The 18,774-nt window shown below is 36.4% G+C and overlaps 1 long non-coding RNA gene across 1 annotated transcript in view; it reads left to right on the forward strand.

Moving 5' to 3' along the window:
- Window positions 1-15,992, forward strand: part of LOC131894413 (uncharacterized) — a 29,214-nt gene extending 13,222 nt beyond the window's left edge. Inside the window, exons 4-5 of the long non-coding RNA XR_009374911.1 lie at window positions 12,851-12,992; window positions 15,608-15,992. This is a non-coding gene — a long non-coding RNA (uncharacterized LOC131894413). The remainder of the gene's footprint in view (window positions 1-12,850; window positions 12,993-15,607) is intronic.
- Window positions 15,993-18,774: the final 2,782 nt, after the last annotated feature.

Consider the following 18,774-nt stretch of genomic DNA (forward strand, 5'->3'; position numbering starts at 1 on the left):
CAAAGGACAAGTTGTTTGAAAATGAAATATAGCTGTTCAAGGAGAGTTTCAAGATAGAGTAGGTATTTATTTAAGTATTCAGAATTAATGATACTAGGAAAACTCCTCAAATATGTATCATAGAAGGAATGACCAAGGCAGCACAGTAGGTCAGCTGACCTAAGAAAACAGAAATCCAAGCAAATTGCATGGTTCCTTTTTACTCGTGAAAGTGACAGGAACTACCGTATAAATGAAAACAAAGATACCTACAACTCTGCAGCTCACAAGCACTTTTGGAAATTTATTATTGTATGACATCTAACAACTCATTGTTACATTGTTGTAAGAAAATACTCTTTAGACATCAAATTATCATAAAATTCTGCTTCGTCAAAGTCATATAATATCTCAACTATATAAATAAAGCATTCTTTATCGCATATAGAGAGGAGATATCTGATTAATTATGTAATTTACCTATATACATGAAATACAGTATGTTGAAGAATGCATGACAGAACAATGTTTCGTTTAGGGACAAAATAAACATTAAATGATTCATTCAGTGTGTTAATTATGATATCCAAAACAGGGCAAAATTATCCCCTTAGACTGAAATTTGGAATTTTTTTTTTTATTTTTCTGGTTTAAAAGTTAATTGAATTGGAGAGTACAGACTATTCAAAGCATCCACTCCTTTCATCCATTCCTTGTGGTATACTTTTTCATCTGGGCCACCAACCCACAAATAATGACACAGAGATTTATTATCAATTATGAGTTTGGCCTTTAGCCTAGGCTTGTCTCAACTAGCTCTTATAACTTAAATTCATCTAATTATGTTAATCTACTTCTGCCACATGGCATTACCTCTCTTCCATCCTACACTTCCTGTCTCCTCTCTGTCTGGTTGGTGACTCTGCTTTTCTTCCTCCCACAGTTCTCTCTCTGCTGGGAAGTCCCACTTATACCTCCTGCCTAGCTATTGGCTGTTTAGCTTTTTATCACACCAATCACAGCGATACATCTTCACAAAGTGTACAAATATCGCACAAGAATTCCTAGCTTATAATTCTTTGTTTTGGAATTGCTTCAGGATACAGGATAAGAAACACGACCCATAGGAGTCCTGAGGCCCTCACAGTTTTGATTTTGCATGTTTCTGCTGCCTCCATGCTTCATTAAGCACTGTTCTCACATCTGGTCTCCTCCAACTTCCTCCTTCCTCTCTTCCACAGGGCCTTTCTGTAGCATCTTTTGGGACATGCCATGTATTCCTGCTCTTCCTGTGCTTCAATTCCAACTCCATGTGAACTTCCTCAGAAAAATCCACTGTAAACCCCAGGGTTTTCCAATGAAGCCTTGGTGCTCATACACTTGTGTGCCTTGCTCCATTGCACATGACCGAGCACATGACCGAGCACATGACTTGGTTTGTAGTTATATTTCACTTGTGTGGTTATCATGCTAATTTAGTCTCCCAGATAGGCGCTATCAGGAGGATCCTGTACCTGCTTGGTTACTGACGAGAACTTTATAGACTTCATATTGGGCTTTCCTTTAATGTCTACTGGTAAATACACTGAAGAATCTTCAATCCAAATGCAGTTGTTCCCTGAGACCGGCCAATTTTGTAAGCTAATAGATGGATTTTTTTCCAAGGGGAAAATATTGACAATGAACAAAAATCCTGCCATCAGAATATCATCTTAATAAAAAGTGGAATGAAGAAAAGAGAGAATATTAGGCATTGGAAAGCATAAACACTATTAACTTCAACTTCTAAGATTTCTGTTTGAAAACTGTGATTAGAATGTCAAAGGGAATGACCCATAACACATGTGGGGAGGACAAGAATGGCAAATAATGAAACTGGTACCAACATAGGGATGAGTTAGAGTATTTGCCAATATGAAGAGCAAGAAAATATCTTGTATGAGTTTTAACTTTTTTCTATGGGTTTCAAATATTTACTTTTCTTTTCCATTCTCCGCTTTGAGACCTTATCTCTGTTTATTGTGTTGAATCCAACATTTTAGCAATCTGGAAGAAATCCACTACAAGCTAAGAGGTGCATAGAGGGCATTCTTTTGAGGAGGATATTCACATCTTATCCTCTCAATGTTTCATTTTTTTCTCTCTGCCTCTAAGCACTTTAGACACAGCCCACTTAAAGCTTCTGCTTTAAAGTGGCTTTCAAGGTAGTAACACCATGTGGTGATTATTACTTTTATTTTGTGGTGGAAAAGCAACTTGTTAATTACGTTAACTGCCCTTCTCACCCTCTTTTCATAGATTTGTTAATGGACGTAGATGGTTTCCAATAGTCCACCTGATAGCATAGTGTCTAGTATAATGACTCTCTTTAAAGGAAGTAGTAATGGTGTGCAGATGAAATTGGCAGTGCATAATGAGACAAGAGCTGAGTGGGTGTGCTGAGACCAGGGATGATGACACCATGGAGGTCAGAGAAAGTTAGCCTACAATATTCTGGTTTTTTTTCTTTTGCTTTGTTTTGTTTTCAAAAAAGTGATTTTTTTTCAGAGTGGGATGTTCTTAACTATTTGACTAAATCTTGTTGATCTATGTAAAATGTTCTTCTTTGAGTGATCCTTTCAAAGGCCAGGCTTTAAAAGCATCAATGATGCCTTTAACTATTGAACGTCCCAGGATTGTGAAGGAACCTAAAGCCAGGACTGCACTTACCATTTCGTAGGAAAATTCTAGCCAAGATACAGTTGAAAGTTTTCACTCATTTTTCTCCCAGACCAATGAACGCTTCACTTTCACTCCTTCCCCCACAGTGCGAACAACATCATGCAGTATGGATATACTGAGAACATGGAAAAGGAATACGCAAACGGGGGCTTTTAAAAGTGCTGCTTCCAGGAGATAGGCTTGGATTTTCTTGGAAGTTGAGCTAGTATATTATAAAGACATTTTAGAGACAATTCTGTTTTTGAAAGTTCTTAGTTTTTTTTTTCCCATTTTTCCAAAGAATATACACTATCCACATTTGGTTGAGCATTATAGTCAGAATTCCTGGGTTTAAAAGTGAATAACCATGTGTGGCTTTACTGGGTCATTTATAACTGTCAACTCCTAATACACATTGCTTGTAACTGCACTGGGATCATTCCTGACAAGTACTTACTCTATCATCTGTCACAGGAAGACATTATCCTGAGCTTTGCTTCCACTTAAGGAGTTCTTTCCTATAACTTTCCTTCCACGATCCATGTGACCTCATTAGAATTACATGAAGTTAACATGAAGTACTTGCCACATGAGCAGATACATGAGAATTCAATATAGAATTAGTTATGATCACTATTTCAGAAGTCAAAATGTGCATGTGAACACTCCAATATGAACACTGCATTCTTAGGCAAAATAAAAAGAAGTTTTTAAACCCATGTGTAAGAGTTTGCTTATATTTAACCTAGAAGAGAGCGGAGACTGCTTGTTACTTGTGGATTCTGTATTTACAAATTCAATCACTTGTTAATATTTATTTGTGACAGCCAAATCAGCTGAACTTTCACATTCTTTCACACAAATGCAGAGTGGTGAGATATTTGACTTTTTTGACAGGTACATTTTCAGCTGAGGTCAAAAAGGAGACAAACTGTCACCTATTTTAGCTCACACTTTAAATGCACATCCTTTGTCAAGTGACATGCTTTAAACACTACGAGTATTTCATGCATGATTTTTCCTAGGAGTTCTGTGGTTTCTGTGCCCCCTAAGCACAGATTGATTTGTTGGCTAGTGTTTCTAAGAACAAGAAGGTTGTGATGTTCCTTACAGAGAAAATATATTGTTAAACATCATTAAAGTTTATATTCCAGTGTTTTTACTTATGACTCAAGGTCAGACTCAACTACATATTAAATATGGTATCTTCAAGTCAAAACACTCATAAAACAAGGTATATATTGATTGATCAACAGAAGGCTGTGACCCTCTAGAGGCTCACAGTAACACAACCCTATTTTTCCCCTAGGAAACAATTCTCAGTATTCACAGATGCTTTGTCAACCACAATGTTATAGGATATAAATACCAGAAACAACTGCAACTGACTTTTGTAGATATGGGAGATTATCTTTTTAAATGATTAAATTATTTCATGCTTCCTTAGGGAGCTAAAAAATAAATATTTAGAAGCGTAGGTTAGAATAAAAATAAGAAAGATTTTGCTTGTTGCATACATCCTGCTAGGAATGACAGGGACAGGCTACAAGTACAGGGGTAAAGTGTTTTCCATACCAGACTGGACCGAAGACTTATTACAGAAAATACAAAAGAAGAAAAGTCAGAGAGGCAGGAGAAAGAGAGAGAGACAGAGACAGAGAGACAGAGAGAGAGAGAGACAGAGAGAGACAGAGAGAGAGAGAGAGAGAGAGAGAGAGAGAGAGAGAGAGAGATGACCCTCCCCCCCAGTATGGGAAAAAGTAAGAGTTCTTTTATAACAGGTGATGGTCTGATACAATGTAACATTTGTGTGGTTTCCATATCTTGACACTAAGTGGACATCTCACCATGTGTTAATTAGTAAATTGGATAGCCCAAGTCTCTTTCTGGAGATTGGTTATCATTAGATTCTGGATATCGATAGAACATCAGATGTTATTATAGTCAGACTCCAAGCAGATATGGGCTGATCATTAATTAAAGTTTGGAAATTTGTACTTATATTTTATTTTCTTTCTGCTTTCTTCTTTCTTTCTTTTTTAAAATTTTTCATCACTATAGCATATAAGAATAGAATATTTTGGTGACTTTTTTTTGGTTAATTATATATACAATACACCTCTTCCCCTAAATGAAATGAGAGGAGAATTCACATAGAAATTCTTACAAGATAAAGCATGTCATAGATGAAAGAAATCAAAACTGAAAGTTGAAATCAAACATTGCTTGGAAGTGAAGCAGTAACCAGTCACTAAGGAATATAGAATCTTGAATGAAATGGGAGTTGGGGTGAAATACCAAATGAATACTGTGGTGGTTTGAATGAGAGTGGACCCCGTCTTCCTCACTATTCTATTGCTGTGAAGAGACACCATAACAAAGGCTACTCTTATGGAAAGAAATCCATTAATTGGGGGCTTTATAACTCTTCTAACATAAAATAATTTATTTCAGAGGTAAGTCCATTGTCATCGTGGCTGGGAGAATGGAAGCACACAGGTAGACATGGTGCTGGAGAAGTAGCTAAGAGTCTTACAGATTTGTGGACAGAGAGACTGGGCCTGGCATAGGCTTTTGAAACCTCAAAGCCTAACCCCAGTGACACATTTCTTCCAACAAGGCCCAACGTCCTAATTCTATCATAGAGTTCTACTCCCTGGTGATTAAACATTCAACTATATGAACCTATGGGGGCTATTCTTATTCAAACCACTGTAGCCCCCTTAGGCTCATATGTGTGAATAATTGGTTCCAAGTTTTGGGAACTGTTTGGGAAGGACTGAGAGGTGTGGCTTTGTTGGAGAAAATGTGTCGTTGAGGATGAGCTTTGAAGTTCCAAAAACTCAGTCAGTCCCATACCCAGTTCTCTCCCTTCCTCCCTCCCTCTTTCCCCCTCCCTCCCCTCCTCTCTCTCTGCCTCCAGCTTGTGGACCAAAGGCTAGATTTCAGTTACTGTTCCAGTGTGATGCCTGAATGCCACCTGCTTCCCACCATAATGGTCATGGACTCTGAAACTGTGACCCCAAATAAAATGCTTTATTTTATAACTTGCCTTGGTCACTGTGCATCTTCACAGGAATAGAAAAATAACTAAGACAAATGGTAGACAGATATATTCTATAAAAATATAATGGAAGATCCTGAATATCTTACGGTAAAACCAAAGGAATCTGGCTTCACAGGAAATGCATGAATGCCACTGATGTGGCCCAAGGTATAAGACTCCAGAATGTATCTTATGACTTACTTATGTCCAGACATCTAGTTCCCTTCCCAGTTGTAAACAAAAATTCTTAAGGGCAAAAACAATTATTGCAGCCATTCATTTTGTTCTATATTCACACAACTCATGAACCCATGTTTTAGAACTAGGACCCCAGTATTCATTTGTTGAGTTCATTAATGAGATTTACTAATCTTCAAACCAGATTTTCCCCATTCAGTTCCTTGGCTTGCCATTCTTCTGTTGGGCTAATGCTATTATGCATGGTTCTTCTTCTTCTGTGTTTACAGAGGTTTTGTGAAATCCTAACAAAATTACTATCTATGATCACTGCAAATTCATCAAACAGAGAAGAACAAAGCATTATGTGTCCATATTGAAACAAGTTATGTACATTAGCAAGAAGAGTCTTGCTATGAGAACAATTAAACAAATAGTTATTTGTCAAAAAATATGTATCTTTGACATTATAAAAGATAGTCTAGACTTTCAGATGAACCTTAAATAAGTCTAAATTAAACAATAAATCTAATTATCTTTCTCACAGAAAGAAAACCTCCCAAACTAGGATTCACAGAGAATATAGTTTAACTACATATGCTGAAAGCAGTATTGATAACAATGCCTGTTTAAATGGCAGCCAGTTATGAAATTACAAAGGCTTTGACACACAGAACTCTAAATTACATATTATACAAAAACCCCCAAGGTCATCAAGCTTTTTAATAAGTTGGTCTTCAATGATTTCTAATAAAATCTAGTCATTGTTGTAATTTTTCATGTCATTATTTAAAACTCACAGTGTAAAATTGCAAGGAGATTTTAAAAACAGAATTAGAACTGAAAATACCACACCCAACAAAATGCAATCTTTAACAGAAAGTCCAAATGAGAGGTAGACATTTTATTATATAACCATTCTACGTTTTCTGATGTTTTTTGACTTTACACACATATGTCAGTAGTAATCCACCACCCCTTCATGATAAAAGTGTTGGAGGGAATAGGGATACAAGGAACATACTTAAACATAATAAAGGCATCAAGTTAAATGGAGAGAAACTTCAAGCAATCTCACCAAAATCAGGAAGAAGACAAGGCTGTCTACTCTCTATATATCTATTCAATTAAGTGTATGCACATGAAGGACATTCTTCTAAATGCACTAAAGATAAAGGAAAGGAGGGATATTTTCACTACATCTGGAATTTAACAAAGGAAAAGGTTGTCTTCAGTTTGTAACATGATTACTTCTCTAGCATGGTCTGATAATTTGTAGGTTGTTCCCTTCATTAATTTACTCAATAGTCACATATTGTACAGCAATAAGAGATAGGGACTTTCTGAAGTATGGAGAAGGGAGCAAGCAAATGGTTCTCAGATACCTGAAAGGAAAACTATGACATTTGAATATGACATCTCACTGATTATTTAAGAATAGTTTCCAAGGCTAGAGAAATGGTTTGGAGGTTAAGAGCAGTGGCTATTCTTCCAGAGGTCCTGAGTTCAATGCCCAGCATCCACATGGTGGTTTACAATCATCTATAATGAGATCTGGTTTGCTCTTCTGGCATCCAGGTGTACATGCAGGCAGAACACTGTATACACAATAAATAAATAAATCTTAAGGAAAAAAAAAAAGAATAGTTTCTGGTGTTTCAGTTGCCTAGCCAAGTATCAATGAGTAAAGAAAATAAGGGAGGAAGTACTCTATCACCCAACATTCCTGCCAGTTTGACACTTGCAATTTATCTCCTACCCCTAAATACATTTTAGATTACTCCAATTTCTTTACTACTTTCCAGAGGAAGGTACAATTCTGGAAAATGTTGTGTGACTTACACATGAAGTCTGGCCTACATTTTCAGGACAATTTACCTAGTACCTTTCTGATTAATTTTATTTGAAAAACACCAGGAATCATGATAATTACCTATGGACTATTTAGTATATATTAAATGAGATAATATATGAAAAATACTCAGTAGAGTTCATTCAACACATGTCAATTGTATATTTGCGACAACAAAGTTAATGCTGGTGTTGCCAAAGTCCTGAGCAGTGAATGGATTTTATCATTTTTTCATTAAAAATTCACCAATTTCATGGCAGTTTTAAGATCACACAAAAATGAGAGAATGTTATTAAAAGTTTCCATATATTTTGGTTCCATATGTGTATATTCATGTCTCATATATTAATGATAACATACAGGGTGGTACACTGTTGATTAACTTGCACAAAGTTCATAATGTATTTGTGTTCATGTTGTACTGTACACTGCCCTAATATATCTCAGTTCTCCCGCTGTTCATACACCAATAACTAGTTCTTAAGATAGATACTTAGCTTGCTGTAAATTGCCTATATTATGTTTAGGTATGTTCCCTGTATTCCTGACCTTTATCATGAAGGGGTGTTGGATTTTGTCAAATGCCTTTTCTGCATCTAGTGAGATGATCATGTGGTTTTTTTCTTTGAGTTTGTTTATATGGTGTATTACATTGACAGACTTTCATATGTTGAACCACCCTTGCATCCCTCGAATGAATCCTACTTGATCATGGTGGATAATTGTTTTGATGTGTTCTTGGAGTCTGTTTGCCAGTATTTTATTGAGTATTTTTGCATCAATGTTCATGAGGGAGATCGGTCTGTAGTTCTCTTTCTTTGCTGTATCATTGTTTGGTTTAGGAATCAGGGTAATTGTAGCCTCATAGAAGGAGTTTGGTAATGTTCCTTGTGTTTCTATTGTGTGGAACAATTTAGAGAGTATTGGTATTAACTCTTCTTTGAAGATCTGGTAGAATTCTGTGCTGAAACCATCTGGTTCTGGGCTTTTTTTGGTTGGGAGACTTTTAATGACTGTTTCTATTTTGTTAGGGGTTATTGGACTATTTAAATACTTTATTTGGTCTTGATTTAACTTAGGTATGTGGTACCTATCCAGAAAGTTATCCATTTCTTTTAGGATGGAAACACATGAACTATGAACCAATGGCTGAGGGGTCACCAACTGGATCAGGCCCTCTGAATGGGTGAGACAGTTGATTGGCTTGATCTGTTTGGGAGGCATCCAGGCAGTGGGACCGGGTCCTGTGCTCATTGCATGAGTTGGCTGTTTGAAACCTGGGGCCTATGCAGGATCGCTTGGCTCGGCCTAGGAGGAGGGGACTGGACCTACCTGGACTGAGTCTACCAGGTTGATCTCAGTCTGCGGGGGAGGCTTTGCCCTGGAGGAGGTGGAAATGGGGGGTGGGCTGGGGGGATGGTGAGGGGGGCCGGAGAGGGGAGAACAAGGGAATCCGTGGCTGATATGTAGAACTGAATTGTATTGCAAAATAAAAATTAAAATTAAAAAAAAAAAAGATAGCTACTTAGTTGTTTGGTTTGAGGTAAATATAGTTGTAATATGCTTGGTCTGGCTAAAGCATTGACTTCATTATATACAATTGCACAAAGCTGTTGCTTTGAATGAGAAATGCCCTCCATAGACGTGTATTTGAGTCCTTGGTCCCCTTTTGGTGGCACTATTTGGGGAGGTTATAGAATCATTAGAAAGTGAAGCCTAGCTGAAGTACATCACTGGGGCATTGGCTTTCAGATTGTACAGCTTTTCCACGCTTCCTGTTTGCTCTCTCTGCTTCACATTTCAAGTTGATGATGTAATCTCTCAACTTCCTGCTCAGGCAGCCTGCTGCCAAGCCTCACCCAATATTATGGATATTCCTTCTGAAATCAGAAGTTCAAATAAACTTTTTCCTATATAAAAAGAAAAGAGCCGGGCGGTGGTGGCGCACGCCTTTAATCCCAGCACTCGGGAGGCAGAGCCAGGTGGATCTCTGTGAGTTCAAGGCCAGCCTGGGCTACCAAGTGAGTTCCAGGAGAGGCGTAAAGCTACACAGAGAAACCCTGTCTCAAAAAACCAAAAAAAAAAAAAAAAAAAAAAAAAAAAAGAAAAGAAAATTAATTGTATTCTGAATGCTAAGTAGGATGAAGCAGAAGGCATTTTGTAGGACAAAGTAAACATAGAATGAGATGAGGAGCTAAACATGCCATGTCTGCCCTGTAACACTTTTTGAGCCCCATGGAGGACAAGAGTTGAAGTGGAGTTTTAAGTTTTTCTGTAGTCAAAGAGAAAGCCATCTGAAACTCCTGACATTGAGCTTCCTATTTTCAATCTGGCGTTTTCAGGTAGATAGAAAGTGACCTAATTCATCTACAGGTTTATAGACATATTAGTTACATCATGATTAGAAGAAACGATTCTACAATGTTAGCATGGCCATTATTCTAGTATGGTTTCCGTGTTATATGTATTCTCTGGCTCCTATCAGGGAGCTCAATAAAAGATAGTGATACACACCATCCTAACTCAGCATTTTCCTGTTATCCTGCTTAGTCTTTCCTAAATTGTTCTTTTCCTTGCAATAACTTACATGTTTTCCAACTGATCTGGTGTTCTTAAAATATTTCCAGTGCTCTCCAAACTCCAATTTCAACACTCTATACATATTTTCCAATCCTCATTACCTCCTCCTTCCATAAAGAGAGCTTACGTTATTATAATATATTATAGATTACCTTCAAGTTTTAAAGAAAAAAATCCTCAATTTTTAAAAAAAATGTCATTCTAACATTTTAAGTATTAGAGTTATAAAGCAAATAAAAGAAGAATACCATACTAATTATAAGAAACACCAAGTAAATGAAATTGGAATTGAAGTGTGAATGACTCTTGGCTAGAAGCCATCAACTGAACAGCTGAGAGCTCATCACATGCCTTTGGCCACCTACTCACCAAGAGCAATACTGGTCACCTTGCAGATGCCCTTGGAATTTCACAGCTAGTTACCAAGCCCTCAAAGGCTATCCAGTGCCAATCCTCTTTTAGCATATCTTGAGGTTTAAAATTCTATTTATAATAGATTGAAGATTGAATAAGTTTCAGTTCCTTTTTTTTAAAAAAAAAAACAACTTGAGAATGTGTTAAATAAACAGAATCATTATGAAGTCTTTGGCACTCTAAACTGAAGGAGTGCTCTCTGCATATGCTACCCCATTCTGTAGGAGAGGATTAGAGGGAAGAGAGACTTTTTCCTACAGTATTTTTCCTACACTAAATAGTACTTTAAAGTCATATAAATATGATAGGTTATGATAAATATAGATTTGGGAGACAATTAGAGAACACATTCCAAGGTTATGAAAATTTGTAGAGATAATTTCTAAGTTCTCATTTGAGGTCAGATGATACCTAGTTGAGCTGAAAAGAAGACTGTGACCACTCAAGACACCAATGGACTCTAAAATGTTGTCGCTGTTGCTCTAAACTGCAATGTTCTTTGTGGTTAAGTGAATGCCTTTGGTGAATGTCTTTTTGATATGATATTCTCCCCTGCGTTTTCAGAGTAAGCTCTGTTAATGTGTAAGTAGTGTTTAACAGTGGCATCCTGTGCTGCATATTTAATGTGTGTATTTACACACAGAGCTGTGTGAACTCTTCTGCTTTAAACAAATCTTAATGAGTTCTAACTTGCAATGTCTTACTAATGTGTGTATTTCTGTGTGGCACAGAGATCTGTTGATGTTGTAAAGTACTTACAAGGACTTTATCCAAAGATATTTTTAACACATGTTTATAATTACTCACAAGTTCAAATGTGTCTGGAAAAATATAATTTGAAATCACTTTGTTTACACAAGACACATGGAAGTCCTTATGTGCCTTTCTCAGGATGGAACAGACATGTTTTCAGGGAGGAGATGTGTGAACCGGATATTTTAAATTTTAAAAAGCAAACATTCACAGAAAATAAAGTAGATACACTGTTTCTCTATAGCTCTCATGGCTTAGAACACAGATACTTTAGAAAATTTTACTGCATATTCATTTTTATACAAGATACTAAATTAGATAATATGAAGAACAAAGTGGTAAAAATACATTATCTCACAGGGAACTCAAATTAAGAAAGAAATGTACTCTTACAAAGTTTTTTCTAATTAATATAACCAGGAAAATGAGAATAGGTAGATACAGAGAATCTAATGGCAAGTTGGAAATACTTAATAGACTCTAAACATACTATCCTATTTTTCTGAAGTCAATTTTTTTAGTAGTTATCCTTTTCTGTAACATGAATCTTAAAAGGTCTTATTAATAATAAAAAAATCCAGAGCCAAATATTGGGGTGAAAGCTGAAAGATCAGAGAGGCAGGGAGCAAACCACTACTTCTTACCTCTACAAAATCCTCCGCTGAAAGATAGCAAGTTCTTGTTTCTATGGATCCTCAGACTGAAAGTCTCTGAGTCCTCACCCCTGAGCATCTCAGTTGAACTGCTGCTCAGTTCCTGTCTCCTCACGCCTTATATATCATTCTCCACCCAGCCATGTCACTTCCTGGAATTAAAGACGTGTGTGCTTCCCAAGCAAAGACATGAGATCTCAAATGCTAGGATTAAAGGTGTGTGTCACCACTGCCTGGCCTCTATGTCTAATCTAGTGGCTGGCTCTGTCCTCTGATCCCCAGATAAGTTTATTAGGGTACACAATATATCACCACACTTCTCCTGGAATAAGCCCACCTGTTAATCCTTTATTCATTCATGTTTTTTTCCTTAACATTCATAAAATCTATACAAAAAGTAAAATTTCCATTTTTATGAACTTTGCAACAACAGCCCCAAATGTAACACAAGCCAAACAGGACCTGAAGCCTTGGTCCGAGACGATTCTGTCTGCAATGGAGATGGTTAATGCAAAGATTCATAATTGACCAGTGTATCGAAATAAACTGACTGTTAACTGCAAAAATCTAAATCTGACACTGTATCACTCCCCCAAGACTTAGGTAACACTGTGAAAGACTGTGAAGAAAAAATATAAGGCCTGGGGAATGGGAAGGAGTGTTGCCCAAATGTTTCTCCTGGACATGATGTGGCAGGTGCATCTTTCAACTCACAGGATAGCAGCTCTTGAAAAAGATCTACACAAGACCAGGCCCACCAACATCCTCCCATACATGGGGAAGGGACTTATTGGTCTAACACTTCTCCCTGCAGAGAAGAAATTAAAAGTAACAGGAGGTGAGTCAGTTTTCAATGGTGTAGCCACACTGCTTTTATTCAAGTAAATATTAACTCACCCATGTTCATGCAAGCAATCTTAATTAAATACAGCAGGGCACACACACACACACACACACACATACACACACACACACACACACACACACGCATATGCACATGCACACGCACACAGGAAAGTTGTGAAAATATGAGGGCTATCTAGAGGCAGTGAAACCTGGTATAATGGAGATGAAAATGAATCCAACTTATGTTTCGTACAATAGCCAACTTTATTCAGAGTATGAAACAGTTTATATTCCAAGGCTTAGAGGAGTCACATGAGTAATAAGTACAATATCAAGGACAAGATGTACATGGCAAAAAGACCTGGTTTTCTACAGAGGCATATAAACAAATAACAACCCCCAGATGTAATGAATAATTAGAAGTCAACTCATTCATGCCTGCTACCCCTGGGAGGGGCGTGAGAGCACCCCTGGGAAGGGTGTGAGAGCGTAATCCAAGAACAATTCCATGTGTTTTAAGAAACTGAGGTCACAAGACTATTGTCTTGGTTTCTTGGAGTTTTCTCTCAAACACTCAGAAATCTCCTCACAGGCTCCATTCTTGAACTGTGTTCCCACAGAGGGTGAAACTTAGGAAGAAGAAATTTGATGAGACAGGGAAAAGAATGATACAAGATAATTGGGAGTGAGGCTTTGATTAAAGAACATTATATATGGAGGTGTGAAAGTATGAAAGAATAAATTTTAAACAATAAAATACTTCAAGAACCTTGGATTCAGGTAGATGTTGGAACAACCATAGTATAATAAAACTAGTTGAAGCATGTGGTCCCTAGGTCCCCTAGGATTCTAGGTTGATGCATCAACTATTTCTCACAGATTTTTTTTTCAATCACAGCAAATGAAAGATTTCATATGAAAGTAGTATGAAATAGATATGTTTTGTAATATTCACATTTATAAAGTTAAGAAGAGTTAGCTCAGTAGTTAAAAGCATGTTTTGCTTTTATAGAGGACCTGAGTTTAATTCCTAGCACCTGCATGTCAGCTCACAGCCATTAGTAATTTTGGTTCCTGGGTTCCAATGCCTTCTTCTAGAGTCCAGGAACACCAGGCATTCACACAGAACCATACAAACATGCAGGCAAGACACCCATAAACAGAAAATACAAATAAATAAATCTTAAAGAAGGTAAACAGTGAAGATAAGATTATCAATTGGTAGATTCAGCACCTCTGTAGGAGAAGGCCCATATCTTGAAGACCCTAAAGCATTACCACATATGTGCCAATATTTTGGGAGTAAGATCAGATGTGATTTAATCTATGAGGACATTACTGTTTCCAGGAATCAAATTCTACTGTATATGTTCAAAACAACAATACTTACTATTGAAATGCTGGAAATCAATAAAATCAAGTTCCTTAAAATATAACCTGAAGTCAGAATTGGTTCTAGGTCATGGTTCCAATTTGCTTTCTGTAGCTGTGATAAATACCATGACCAAAAGCAACTTGGGGAGTAATGGGTTTACTTTAACATATAGGTTACAGACCATCATTGAGAGCAGTCAAGACAGGAACTCAATGCAAAAGTTTGAAGCATACCTGTATATTCCATTCATAAAACTATTTTCAAATTACACTCTTTTAAAATAGTTTGGTCATATTTAGGGAAAGTTGTATAATTGACAGAAAGGATTATGTATTTATTATGAATATATGTTTTAATGAGTCCAGAAAAAAATCTTAAATGCATATGTTACTAGGTGTGTGTGTGTGTGTGTGTGTGTGTGTGTGCCAGGTGATGACCTCAGATATCAAGGCACAGAAGACGTCCACTTTCTTTCTTGAGACAATGCCTCTCACTGGCCAGAAGCTTGCCAAGTAAGCTAGGATTCCTGGCTTGTGAGCCCCATGTATCTTCCTGTCTCCACATTTCCAGTGCTGGGATTTCAAGCATGTGCTGCCATACTTGACTTTTTCACATGTTTTCTTAAGGTTGAACAGAGATCTTTGTACCCACAAGACAATCATTCTACTGGCTGAGCTGATTCATCAGGCATAAATCTACATTTTTTTATGGTAAAGATATCAAATGGTATATGGTTGCCAAGGTCTTTTCTGATAGAAGAGGTCAATACAACGATGTCCCCGAGGCTTCATATGTCTATGAATACTTTATACATATAAGTTGATGACAGTAGTCTTCTTTATTGTCTTAAAAAGCTAAGCATTTATTGCCAAAATAGGGATTGCCATAATTTTTTCCTCCGGCAGTCCTGCATAGGAAATATATGTTATTGTAATCCTAACATTATTTCTACTCACTTTAATGTAGTTATCAACACATTGGTACATATTCACAATTCATTCCAGACTATAATGGTTATGATGCATTTCTATAGCAACAAAAAAGACATTCAAGCTTTTCATGAATATTTTCTCTTACTAATTGCTGGCCTAACTAGAGACATACCAGTTTTTCAACAATGTGTTCAACTTTATATCTCTTCATTTAATCTATGTTCATTTCAAAAGATAATTACTTAAATTCATCTCACCTACACAATGACCCCGCATTCATCCTACATATTCATTCTGCAGGTTGGTCGCCCATAACCACTGAGTATTGAGGCAGATAATATGAAAATTCTTCCGCCTATGAATTCATGATGTGTGTGCTTCTACAGTGACCCTGAAGATCTTGACACTGTGACACACTCTTTCACATCACTAAGGATTCTGCATGCCACGTACTTACATAGTGGTTTCTGTTGCTTGAAGGAAATGTCCTGCCATTTCAATTAGCAAAACAGGTGACACCTTGCTGACATTTCAAGAAACACCGAGGACAGTTTGAAATAGAATGAATTTCATCATAGCTCTGATATAGAAACCTAAAAAGCATCATGAAAGAGAAGCTTCCAAAAGATATGATACTTCTGTAGGCATTTCTGGCCTAGGTTGTCTGAAGAATGCTACTTAATGTATGGTCATTTATTGCTAATGAGCACTTGAGAATAAACACCTGTGCACCTATATTCATTATCCTGTGTATTTGTGTACACGTGGGAAGCTTTCTAAGCTGAGGTCACTGACATCACTCACTTGTTACTTCATTGACTTTTTCATACCAAGCCTGTGTTGCTGTGACTTCTTGGCAGACTTCTCCACTCCACGCTTTTCACAAGTAGACTTTTTTTTTTTTTGTTAAATGCAGACTGTGTCAATATCATGATTGAAACTATTGATTTCCTTTGATTTGGTGATATACTTAACAATTTTAATGCTGTACCCTTTCTCCCAGTCCAGCTATATGTAATGTGACGGTCTCACCCCCTTGGTGCCACCAATTTTAGACAGTCCCTATTCTTACTCTTAGATTCTACACACATATAATTCCTATATTAATAATCTTATCACATTTCCAATCTCAACCCATAAGGCTTTTCCCAGTAAACCCTCTTAGCCTTAACTTTTTATATGTTATTTTTCCCTTTGTTTTTTTTTTTTTAACTAGAAATACAGTGTCAGACAGACTACTCTGTTACATAATTCTATATAAAATATTTCATATGTTGGACATCAGTGTCTAAATAATTAGTGGTTACTTTTCCACTTAGCACAATGTCTGTTCACAACAGAAGCTTCAACAATGTTTATAGTTGCAGAAGGGATGACAAAGTAGATAGCTGTGGAGAAACACTGAGGAAGTTTAATGAAGAAGATTTGATAATGAATGATTATAATGCAAGAGAAATCCTTCTACCTGTATAAACTATCAACTGAAAATAAGGATCATGAGCTTCTATTGGTTTTACTTTTAGAATGAAATTCATGTTGCTCATTGTATTCACATATATATTCAAAAATATACTGCAATATTGCTTTGAAATATGTATTGAACGCTTCTATTGTTTTGAAATGTTTTATGCTATAAAACTATTTTGCTTGCTTTCATATAAAATTGTATTTTTTCTTTAAAATTTCATACAATATGTCACATTTTTAACGTTTGGTTTCCCTAGAATATTTTCAATGTTTCATGAGTCTGTCCTTACACTTACGTATTATTGAGATACCTAAACACAGAAAATAATGGAGGATGATCAGAAATGTCAGAATTATGGCTTCCTCAAAGCACCACTTACCCGAACATTGGTGACTTATGTCTTGCAGTTAGCTATAGGTGATAAATGTTGAGCAGTCACCAAAGGGATGCCTATGAATTATATCCCTCCTGTTTAATTGAAGGTGATCTTGAAATTCAGCAGTCTGTGCAGTTTTTCTGATGGGTACAATTGGACTACAGAAGTATTCCTTGAGCTTTACATTGTCCTGTGTAGACTTCGATGTCATCTCTATTGTCACACAGACATTGTTGTTAGTTCCAACCATGTGACCTTTCTAAGTCCTGTATGTACCAGGCAGGACTGGGCTTCTTTAGCACGATATGAGTTTCTTAGATGCATTTTCATGGCATTAAAGAAATGCTCTGAGGCTGTTCTGGGTCCCCATTCAATCAAAATATCAGGCATTCTTCCCTAGCCCACCTTCCTTTGCCTTTTTAGCACAGAGTAGGATCTGATGCTCTCTACCAATAGTAGAAAACATAAATAACAGATAATTCCAGCTCTCAAAGCCCAAGTATTTTATTCTAGACACACTCAAACCTACAAGTGAGCCATACATTTAAATCCCACCCAATTCTCTTTCTGACCCATAATCTTCTACAGTTTCACTTTCTTTTCTTTTCATGAGGAGAAATGTTTCATTGTGAACTTCTGCTAATCTCTCTTTTTTCCTTTTCAAAATTTAAAATCTCAAATTTTGATCTCACTGTTTTTTTAGGGTTCTGCTATGACAAAATTCTTTTGACAAAAAAGATGCTTATATGCTAAAACCCAAAATAGGAGAAATGCTTACGTAACAGAAAATATGAGAGAAAATGTATTAGCTAGTACTGATAATATTTCAATGTGTGCTGATAGAAACAATTTTACTGTAGTTTTTCTTTCTATTGCTACTAATAATTTTCCTCCTTTTTTTGATCTTTCTGTGTATGTTTTTTTTTTCATTTTAAAAGAAGAGTAAGAATACTTTGGATGATATTAAATATATAGAAACCATTAGAATATATGTAAACACATTTGATAAAATACCTCATAAATATTGAGTCATACATATTCAAGAAATTCTCTTTGAATACACTCTCCTATGAATCATAATATCTTTATCCAATCTCTCATGAGGACAATTGTTTAATGGATGCAACCAAAAATTGCCAAGGAGTTTGGTCTTTAGGAATTGGCAAACAGGAGAACAGTCTATAACTTCAGGATTTGTAAGTAGGCTATTAAGGAATACAAAGCTACCCTGCCCAAAATAAATTTTCTGAGATATCAAGACTACTCAATTGCATTATTTCTATGGAACTTTTCCATATTGGAATAATTTCCATGACATTTTATAGAAATATCTAAGAAATAAGATATATCATTCACATTGCACTCTTATAGAAGACTGGGTTGGAATTAGGCAGGAAGAAACCAAATCCACTCATCTTTTGACTTAGATTGTTTTCTTGCATCTGGCTCCTTTTGTCTATAACAAGACATTGATAAATTGCTCTTGATCACACAAATCTTCTGTGTATAGGAAAGTGAAATTTTAAGCCTTACATCTCAGCTCAAGAGCAAGTATATACAAAACCACAGTTTGCTCCCTCTGAACACATCTACAACAACAAAAAAGAAAATAATCCTTCACTG

The sequence above is a fragment of the Peromyscus eremicus genome, chromosome 17, assembly GCF_949786415.1.
Source record: "Peromyscus eremicus chromosome 17, PerEre_H2_v1, whole genome shotgun sequence".
NCBI lineage: Eukaryota > Metazoa > Chordata > Mammalia > Rodentia > Cricetidae > Peromyscus > Peromyscus eremicus.